Source organism: Ipomoea triloba, chromosome 2, assembly GCF_003576645.1.
Source record: "Ipomoea triloba cultivar NCNSP0323 chromosome 2, ASM357664v1".
Classification (NCBI taxonomy): domain Eukaryota; kingdom Viridiplantae; phylum Streptophyta; class Magnoliopsida; order Solanales; family Convolvulaceae; genus Ipomoea; species Ipomoea triloba.
Window position 1 is genome coordinate 7,695,512 of NC_044917.1, and position 10,468 is coordinate 7,705,979.

At 36.8% G+C, this 10,468-nt stretch overlaps 1 pseudogene; it reads left to right on the forward strand.

Annotated features, from left to right (window-relative positions):
* The first annotated feature begins 3,310 nt into the window (after positions 1–3,310).
* Positions 3,311–9,905, forward strand: LOC116005879 (annotated as a pseudogene).
* The last annotated feature ends 563 nt before the right edge of the window (positions 9,906–10,468 follow it).

Genomic DNA, 10,468 nt, shown 5'->3' on the forward strand with positions numbered 1-10,468 from the left:
AAAAACCCCAAAAACCCCCCCCCCCCCCCCCCCAATATGGTTAAGAGAATTGTATTCTTTATTTCTGTCTTTCTTTTTTTTACCAAAAATTAATTTATAAGCATTAGAAAATAAGATGTACAACTGTACAAGGCAAAATAGCATATCGCTTGCTTGAATTGACTTTTTACTCAAGAACATGAACAATATGATTCATAAATTGTCTAACAAAATATGGGTCTTGGTTAGTTATAGCGGTTAGAAGTTAGCGGTAGCAGATTGTGTTAGCGGTTATCAAATAGCGGATTGTATTAGCGGGTTTGACCAGCAAAATGTATTAGCGGTTTGTAAAAGATGTTTGATAAAATTAGCTGTTTAAATTAGCGGTTAACATGTGAAATGACCAAAAGGGTATACATAATATATATATATATAAATTATAACAATAATAATAATAATAATGTTTACAATTTTTTTTAAACAAGGGGGGAAAATTAAAGCAAACATTACAAAGAAATTAAAGCAAACATTTTAAAAAATAAACAATTAAGAAAAAAAAACAAAGAATAAGGGGAGCAATCCACTTCTCCCCCCCCCCCCAAAAAAAGAATGGATGTAATGTATGATTTTTAAATTTAAGAATTAAATAAAATAGGGGAAAAATAGTTATTAAATTTAATTATAGGAATGCAAAGTTGCATTTTAGAAAATAGCAAGTCAGCCATATGAATAAAAGAGAAACAAGGGCAAAATTGGAATTTAGAAAATAAAAGGAGAAAAGCTAATGCTAAACGCTGCTCTTAGCAGCGTTTCAATTTTGGCGGTTTGGACAGCGATTTGCTAAGTGAAAAGGCTATTAACCAAACGTTTTCTTTAGCGGTTTAACCGCTAAACAATGGCGGATAAGCTGATAACCAAACATGGTCATGGCCCTGTTTGATAAATGACTGTTGGCTGATTAGGTTGGCTATTTGGGTTAGAATGTATGATTTGTTGATAATATTAGCTAATTGTAGAAAGTTGTTTGATAAATTAGTTGTATTTGGTATAATTTATTTTCTCTAAAAGCTAATTGAAAATGCTGCTTTGAGTAGCCTTTTGAATTTTAGCATTTTAGAGTTACAAAAAGCTTATTAACCAAACAACTAATAGTAGTCAAATAAGTCAAAATTGACTGATAGACTGAATATTTACCAAACAGGGCTTGTATATAAATATTCATATATTTTCATATTGTTTCTTTAATATCATCAATAATAAGACAGTGCTAAGTAAGTTTGGACTAAGATTTGAGTGAGTACCACATATAACTTGATATGCATGAGACTCGACATTAATGCCATTATAGTCTTTAAGATCAATACTACGTAAGTTTGGACTAAAGTGTGATGACTATTTCTTTTAGTATGCTTTTTGTTTAGCCTATACAATTGCTGAATTTGCATAAGAACGAGGGCAGTAGGCTGATGATTCTCAAACAAATGAAACACGCAACTGTGAAACCAAACTATCAAACTTTTAGCCACCTAACAATTGCAAGAGTCAATGATATAATAACAGTGGCAACGTGTCCAGGATGGGAGGGGGTGGGAAGTAGTCCCCAAAACTCCATCCCATTCTCACTGGGGAAAAGAAATATTTTCCTCATCCCTATCCCTGTAAAAATATTTACAGAATTGGATTAGTATCCTAATCAAATTAGTACGATACTTCACTAGAATTATTTACAGAACATTAAATTTAATATTAATATATAAAATGTATATATTTAGAAAGTAATTAAACATATTTTTAAACACACAAAAAATAAATAAGAAAGTACTAAAGAAAATAAACAAATATGAATAATTAATTTGACCAATGAATAATAAATAAAACATGTATGGAAGAAGTGGTACAATTAAGGGGATCCAACACGACTCCTCTTATGTTTTTTTTTCTAATTATTTCTTTTTTCTTTTTTAACAATAATTATTTTTTATAATAATACTAATGTATTATTATTATTATTATTATTATTATTATTATTATGGCTTATAGGTCATTTTACATATTAACCGCTAATTTTAAACAATTAATTTTATCAAAAATCTTTTTACAAGCTGATGGTCAAACCCGCTAACACAATCTGCTATCCGTTATCCGTTGACACAATCCGCTAACCACTGATTGCCGAACAAGACCAATATGGAGTAAGAATTTACCAAACATTTTACGTGCTAGAGGTCTCCAACAAATATCTCTAGTACTCTTTAAAAAGTTAGAGTAAATTTGAAGACATTATAATTTAGTGGCATCAAGTTGCACAGGTTGTGGGTTCGACCCTCAGTGGAGGTATCTGTAAGGATACCGAGAGAGCTGTTTGTGAAAACATAAGTACAAAATGTAATTTTTTTTTTATATGTTAACAATATCACATATTATATGAAACATAAGTATATTTTATCATCTTTGTGAACATAAGTATAGAATGTAATTTTTTTTTATATGTTAACAAAATTACATATTATAGGAAACATAAGTATATTTTATCATCTTTGTGAACATAAGTATATAATGTAATTTTTTTATATGTTAACAAAATAACAGATTATATGAAACATAAGTATATTTTATCATCAAATCAGTAAGTATATCGAGAAAGCTATTTGTATGGGAATGTAATGTTTTTATATGTTAACAAAATCATAAATCATAGGAAACATAAGTATACTTTATCTTTTTAATTTTTCTGTAGTAGATATACATAGTTTATATAAACAATTAGAGAATTTTGTTCTCACTTTTTTAAAATACCTCAAAATCATTTTAATGAACTATCGAACGACAGTTAAGTTTAGTGAAATAGGTATTCAAACCAGCCACTAGCCACCGAAGGTATAGTAATAGTTTTAGAGAAATGAAGTACTTATTGTGGTACACTTATAAGTTGAGAGGATGATAGTGTTTCAAATTAAGAGAATTATTTTAGTGATAATTTAAGTGAAGTTGGATGGCCAAGGACCTTGTAGTCCAGTGACATCAAACCCTTCCTTTTATATGAGAGGTGGTGGGTTCGAGCCGAAAGTAGTTATGAACAGATACTGCATTGTAATAGAGTTAGTAGTATTAAAAAAAAAAAAATGAAGTTGGATGACTTGCTGGAATAGACTTGTAAATTGAAGATAAAAATCAGTAACTCCTCAAACGCAGAGGACCTTTAGTAAAATTTACCCAAAAAGTTAAAACCCTTATTATGACCTGATCTACTTACTACCTAAGTACCTATTTATACTTTTTCACTTTTACTCCCTGAACTTGTGCCACCTTTGTATTCTTTGTTTTTTCGTTTATTGGTAAACCTTGATCGTTCAAATGCATAGCCCAGGGGTTTTAGACACCGCCCGGCGAAATCAGCCACCGGAAAACCTTTCATACACGGAATCGGGCCACTGTTACCGCCCACGGCATCCGTATCAGCATCAGTGGAATTCTCAGTTCAACAACCGTCGTGATCGGCTTCCTGGACCGCCGAAGACGCAGCCGAGATTCGTTATACAGTTCCGTTCGAGTAGCCGGACGCTGAAGAGATCAGAATTGGACGAGCTGATCGAGAAATTGCCGTCACCGCCGCAAAGTTCCTATGTTTTCGACAGGGGCTCTGTTTTAGGGACTCTGTTTTATGAGCAGTGGAGTGAGGCTGTGGAGGTGGTGGTGAAGTTATGGAGAATGCGGCTGGACGGGGGGCTTCCGATGACACCATCGCTGGTAGAGAATGTGGAGGTGTCGTTGAAGAAGGAAGAATTGAAGGATCGGCTCCGAGGTGTGTTTCTGGAGAAGCTCGAGGGGCTAATGGAAGGGGAGTTAGTGCAAAAATGTAGGCAGAAGATAGAATTGCTGGAGGCGGAGATTGAAAAGGTCTCCAAATCGCTTGGAAGGCCGAAACGTATCGCTCTTGCAAATGAACTATTGAATAAGAAAGAGGCTTTTGTGGCTGAAAGAGACTTGATAGCAAAGAGGATAGCGGAGTTTAAGAATGGGGTGAGTTGTATTGTGCGTCAATTGGAGGGGAAGTACTCCGGGGAGGATGTTCATGGAGACAGTACCACAGTATTTAACTTTGAGACAGAGTTCAATTGGGACCGCATTCTTCATCTGATTAAGAGGGAGTGCCGAAGACTTGAGGATGGCTTGCCCATTTTCGCTTCAAGGGAAGAGATTCTTAAGCAAATAGATTCTCAACAGGTGGTTATTTATTTAATTTGCTTCATTTTATGTTTATTGCATAATTTATTGTTAGCAATAAGCTAGATATACAGAAACACATGTAGCTTTTCCTAGAAAGATGTGTTCTTTTGCCGAAATTTTGCCTATTGATTAAAGCACTTATTTTTGTGTGTACTGCCAAAATAGACCTCTTTTAGGATCGTGTCTTCATGTTGCCTAAATCCGAATCCTTGATGATTGAACTTTGTTACCCAAGCATAGTCTTTGAATTTGATGTTGCAAAGAAGGGTCAGTACAGATAGTTCTCATGTTTTGCTCCTCCCTATCCAGAACGTTTCAACATACTCAGTTGTTCTTTAGCTAATTTGCCTTTACTTTCAACCATGCTCATGCTGTATGTAAATAATATTTCTGTGTTTTGGCATGTACTTCTTGTAGGCTACAGTTTTGATTGGGGAGACTGGCTCAGGCAAGAGTACCCAATTGGTTCAATTCCTTGCTGATTCAGGAATTGCTGGAAATGGTGCTGTAGTCTGCACTCAACCCCGGAAACTTGCTGCCATCTCTTTGGCAGATAGAGTTAAAGAGGAAAGTGTTGGCTGCTACAAGGAAAAATCTATTGCTTGTTACCCATCATATTCATCCATTCATCAGTTTGAATCAAAGGTAATATTTATGACAGATCACTGCCTACTGCAGCATTATATGAGAGATAAAAGTTTGTGTAAGATTTCATGCATTATAATTGATGAAGCACATGAAAGAAGCCTAAACACAGATCTTCTTTTAGCATTGCTAAGGAATTTGCTTCATCAGAGGCATGATTTAAGGCTTATCATTATGTCTGCCACAGCTGATGCAGATCAGCTTACAGATTACTTCTTTGGTTGTAGAACATTTTATGTGTCTGGCAGAACTTTTCCAGTGGACATTGAGTATGTACCTAGTGAATGTGAAGGTAGTTTTGTTTCTGGTTCTGGTATGGTTCCTTCTTATGTTTCTGATGTTGTAAGGACTGTGACTGATATCCACAAAGCAGAGGGAGAGGGAACAATTCTTGCCTTCCTGACTTCTCAGATGGAAGTAGAGTGGGCTATTGAGACTTTTCAAGCCCCCTCTGCCATTGCATTACCTTTACATGGGAAACTCTCCTATGAAGACCAACATCGGGTTTTCCTGAATTTCCCTGGAAAGAGAAAGGTAATATTCACTACGAATGTTGCTGAGACATCTTTGACAATTCCAGGGGTCAAATATGTTGTTGATTCTGGGAGGGTGAAAGAAAGCAGATTTGAACCTGGAACTGGCATGAATGTTCTCAAGGTTTGCCCAGTCAGCAAAAGCTCAGCAAATCAATGAGCTGGGCGAGCTGGTAGAACTGAACCTGGAAGGTGTTATAGAATGTACTCTAAAAATGATTTTGAGAATATGTCTTGTCATAAGGAACCTGAAATTCGTAAGGTTCATCTTGGTATTGCTGTGCTAAGGATTCTTGCCCTGGGCATCAAGGACGTGCAGAGTTTTGATTTTATTGATGCACCTAGTCCTAAAGCAATTGAGATGGCTATCAGAAATCTGATTCACTTAGGAGCTATTGCATGCATTGATGATGGTTATGAATTAACTGCAGATGGACATTATCTAGTGAAGTTGGGTATCGAGCCTCGGTTGGGTAAGATAATCCTTAGTTGTTTCCATCGCTGTTTGGGTAAAGAGGGTCTTGTTCTTGCTGCTGTTATGGCAAATTCAAACAGCATTTTCTGCAGAGTTGGTGCTGAAGTAGATAAACTAAAATCTGATTGCCTTAAGGTTCAGTTTTCTCATCCCGATGGTGATCTCTTCACTTTACTATCTGTTTACAAGGAATGGGATGCTGTGCCTCAAGAAAAGAAAAATGCCTGGTGCTGGAATAACAGCATCAATGCCAAAACCATGAGAAGGTGCCAGGAGACTGTTGAAGAACTGCAAGTCTGTCTTCAAAATGAACTGAGTATTGTTGTTCCAACTTACTGGCATTGGGATCAACATATGCACACTGAGCATGATGAAACTTTGAAACACATTATTCTCTCTTCCCTTTCAGAAAATGTGGCAATGTTCTCTGGTTATGATCAACTTGGCTATGAGGTAGCACTGACAGGTAAGCATGTCAAATTGCACCCTTCATGTTCGTTGTTGAATTTTTGTCAACGACCCACTTGGGTAGTTTTTGGTGATATCCTGGCATCAGCTGAAGAGTATCTGGTCTGTGTTACTGCATTTGACTTTAAGAACTTGGCTACTTCATTTCCTCCTCCATTGTTTGATTTCTCAAAGATGGATGCTCAAAAGCTACAAAAGAAGACTTTGACAGGGTTTGGAAGCATGCTGCTGAAGAGATTGCGTGGAAAATCTAATTGCCACATCAATCGTTTTGTTTCACGAATGAGAACATTGTGCATGGATGAACGCATTGGCGTTGAAGTGAATGTTGATCAGAATGAGATTGCAATATATGCTTCTACCAGAGACATGGAGAGGGTTTTTGAGGATCTGAATGAAGCAGTGGAGTATGAATACAAGTTGTTGAAAAATGAATGTCTGGAGAAATGTTTGTACTATCGAGGATATGCTTCTTCAGCACCTACTGCCCTTTTTGGAGCTGGTGCTGAGATAAAACATATGGAGCTTGAGAAGAGATGTTTGACAGTGGATGTATTTCTTTCAAAGGGAAATTCATTTGATGATAAAGAACTGCTGATGTTTCTGGAAAGGAATGCAGGTGACATTTGTGTGGTCCACAGGTCCTCAGGTGTGGGACAAGATAGTGGGGAGATGGAGAGATGGGGCAGGGTAACATTTGTCACCCCCAATGCTGCTGAGCGTGCTTCTGCACTAAACTCCGTCCCACTTAGTGGTGGCATTGTCAAAGTAGTTCCTTCCAAGACCATGTATGATGGTGATCAACATATGATCACATCTCCTTTGCTCAAAGCAAAAGTGCATTGGCCTCGCAAAGAAAGTAAAGGGATAGCTATTGTGAAATGTCACCCAAAGGATGTTGCTTTTATGGTTGATGACTTCTCTAGTGTTCTAATAGGAGGAAGGAGAGTTCAATGTAAACTAAGCATCGAACATCCTGACAGCATAGAGATTAAGAAATTTGATAGTGAGCTTTCTGAAGCTGAGATTTTTGAGGTGTTAAGTCCAGTGACAGACAGAGAAATTTTGGATTTGTTCCTACTAAGAGGAAATACTGTAGAAGGTCCTCCATTAGTTGCTTGTGAAGAAGCACTTCTAAGAGAAATATCTTCCTTCATGCCTAAAAGGAACCCCTATGGTAACTCTACTCGTGTCCAGGTATTCTATCCTGAACCAAAGGATTATCGCATGAAAGCAGCTATAACATTCGATGGAAGTCTATATCTAGAAGCTGCAAGGGCCCTGGAAGAAATGAATGGGAAAGTATTGCCTGGATGTCTTTCATGGCAGAAGATACAATGCCAGCAATTGTTTTCTAGTTCTGTGTCCTGTCTTGCAGCAGTATATCATGTTATTAAGAATCAGCTGGATACTTTACTTGCAAGCTTCCGTCATAGAAAGGGTATTTGTTACAACCAACTCCATATTTGTTCCTAACTAAGCTCATTTATATGTGTGCATTGTCTTTTCTCAGTTGGGTTCTGAACCAAATAAATCAATTTTAGGCGCATTAACTAATTTATTTATCTTAATAATACTTCACAATCAATTCCTTATTTGTTTCTGATTAGGCTGATTTATGTATGCGCATTGTCATTTTTCAGTTGGCTTCTCAAACAAATAATTCACATTTAGGTGCATTAGCTGATTTATAGAATCATAGTAACTAATTCACATTGTCATTTTAACTACCTAACCTCAGTATAATTTCTCAAAATATGGGTGATTTCCTCCTTGTTATGAAAGAATGATGAAATCCACCCCCCACCCAGGAAGTGCCTGGTGCAATGTGCTTTATGCTGTACATATTACTTCCTGGTTTTTGTTCCTATTGTTTATCCCACCCCTCATGTGCCCATCTAATATATTGGTTCTAATAACTTTCAATGGTAAAGTTGCATTTTGCAAGGACTCCATTTTTGTTGTCTGTCATGGATGAAGATTAAAAAATAGAGCTATTAAGGTTTATGTTTTCTTGGAAATTAACTATTCTGTAGCACTAGAAATTCCCCTTCATTTGTGCTGATTGAATTATAACTTTGCCGAAACAATATTTCAAGTTTTGCAAATGAATAATGTATAATTGGCAGCTGACAATACTTCAACTGTTTGCAGGTGTTGAGTGCAATCTTCATAGGAATGAGAATGGTTCCTATAGAGTTACCATTTCTGCTGGTGCCACGAAACTTGTGGCAGAAGTGAGAAAACCATTTGAGCAGCTTATGAAAGGGAAAATAATAGATCATGGTGGCATTACTCCAACAGTTCTGCAGCATTTATTTGCTCGGGAAGGGATCGTTCTTATGAAGTCAATTCAGCAGGAGACAGGAACCTATATTCTTTTTGACAGGCATACCCATACTTTGAGAATCTTTGGTTCTTCAAACAAGATTGATATGGCAGAGAAGAAATTTGTGGATTTGCTTCTGTCACTTCACGAAAGCAAGCAACTTGAAGTCCATCTTCGTGGAGAAGCTTTGCCCCCAAATCTGATGAAGAGAGTGGTCCAGAGGTTTGGAGCAGACCTTAATGGGATCAAGGAAATGTTTCCTGAGGCTAACTTCTCTCTAAATGTCAAACAGCATTGTATCTCTATCAGTGGTCCCAAAGAAGTGAAGCAAAAAGTTGAAGACGTAATTTATGAGATGGCTCAAACAAGTAGTCTGCAGAATCAAAGGAGTGATGATGAAGCTGACTGCCCAATTTGCTTGTGTGAGGTGGAGGAGAGTTTCAAGCTAGAAAACTGTTTCCATGTCTTCTGCCGATCATGCTTGGTGGAGCAGTGTGTCTGCCATCAGAAGCAGAGAAGGTTTCCCCATGTGCTGTATGCATAAAGGTTGTAAGGCTCCAATCCTGATTGCTGACTTGAAGTCTCTGTTATCAATTGAAAAACTCGAGGAGCTTTTCAGGGCATCATTAGCGGCTTTCGTGGCAGCAAGCGGAGGTTCTTACAGGTTTTGCCCATCTCCCGACTGCCCTTTAGTTTATCGTGCTGCTGATCCAGGCACTACCGGGGAACCATTCATCTGTGTTGCATGTTATGCAGAAACATGCACGAGTTGCCACCTCGAGTATCATCCATTCATTTCTTGTGTCAAGTACCGCGAGATTAAAGATGACCCGGACTACAACTCTCTGAAAGCATGGAAAAAGGGAAAAGAGAACGTAAAGAATTGCCCCGACTGCTCGTTGACAATCGAGAAGGTGGACGGGTGCAATCACATTGAGTGCAAGTGTGGGAAACATGTTTGCTGGGTTTGTTTGGAGTTCTTTGCTACAAGTGATGATTGCTATGACCATTTGAGGTCTGTACATTCCACCATTATATGACATGCTTCTCCAATTTCAACTGCATTTCTGTTTCATGTATATTTTTCTGTTCTCTACATACTTAGAACTTGTGTACATATGCTTAGGTCATAATTCCCCCAGTATCATAGCAGGATTTGGATTTATTGCAAAGTCTCTCGTACTTAATGTCTCCACACGTGTTATGGAGTGATAAATTACAAAGATTCCTGAATACGAATTGAGTAAAATTCTTGTATCATGTTATAATTTTATTAGAGAAAAAATGACACATTCTTTTTGAATTATAGTGATATGTTTTCTCCCTCAATTATAGATGCTTCCAATATTTCTCCCTCAATTATTCTTTAAGTAGCTATTTTTACCAAAATTGTTAATTATTAGGATAGACATTCAAAAATCAAAATCCTAAAAAATAAGGTATTTTTTTAGTAATATCAACTAAATTTCTCAATGTCATTACTTTTTTAATTAAACGCGTAAAATATTAATTGTATGTTCAGAAACAAGAATTAGAGACAATTTCTCTTTTTCTAAGGGTCTTGGACGCAAAGAAATAAAATTATGATTTATTATAAATTCGGCCTTCTTTTAACTCAATTTACGTGATAATGAATTGATTGCAATAACAATCTTTCAGGGCACAAATCAAATCATCATGCCTCATCTTTGATTCATTGTTTATGACTTTATGCAGTGTTGAATTGATGGCATTAAAACATACAAACATAAGAACGTATGTATCCGGCCATATCCAGCTGACCCAGTACAACAAACGAACGCGTCGTAACAC